At 50.2% G+C, this 594-nt stretch overlaps 1 protein-coding gene across 1 annotated transcript in view; it reads right to left on the bottom strand.

The window, feature by feature from the left end:
• The window catches only part of ptprjb.2 (protein tyrosine phosphatase receptor type Jb, tandem duplicate 2), a 38,547-nt gene that overhangs the window by 16,681 nt on the left and 21,272 nt on the right, over positions 1–594 (bottom strand). The window lies entirely within an intron of this gene.

Raw genomic sequence — 594 nt, 5'->3', positions numbered from 1 at the left:
GAGAGGAGAGGAGAGGAGAAGAGAGGAGAGGAGAAGAGAGGAGAGGACAGGACAAGACAGTAGAGGAGAGGAGAGGAGAGGAGAGGAGAGGAGAGGACAGGACAGGAGGGGAGAGAAGAGGAGAGGAGGGGAGAGGAGAGGAGAGGAGAGGAGAGGAGAGGACAGGACAGGACAGGACAGGAGAGGAGAGGAGAGGAGGGGAGAGAAGAGGAGAGGAGGGGAGAGAAGAGGAGATGAGCCAACAACTGTCTCACCCTCCTGTGAGGATACAACCCTGATACTCCTGAACTTCTCCTTTGAGAGGACTTGTTATTCCCCACCTGGACTTGTCTTATATTAGCCTCTGAATGTTGTCCTGCTTGTGATCATTGCAGAGGCTTCTCCACCAGGTCTCCTCAGCAGACCTCCTGACGGTATCAACCACATTTAAACGCTTACTTACTTGTGTATTGAGTAACAGCAGTGCTCTGTCCGTCAGTATGGTTGTCATCTGCCACTGCAGTAACATTTATTTTATACTGGACACCAGCAGTCAGGTTACTAATGGTCATAGATGTTTCAGACACATACGAAGTGTCATTGAAATGTCCATCT

This window comes from Seriola lalandi, unplaced genomic scaffold (assembly GCF_002814215.2).
Source record: "Seriola lalandi dorsalis isolate HSWRI2012SDOR001 ecotype SW California unplaced genomic scaffold, Sedor1 jcf7180002054553, whole genome shotgun sequence".
NCBI classification, from domain to species: domain Eukaryota; kingdom Metazoa; phylum Chordata; class Actinopteri; order Carangiformes; family Carangidae; genus Seriola; species Seriola lalandi.
This window is presented reverse-complemented; position numbering and strand designations above follow the sequence as displayed.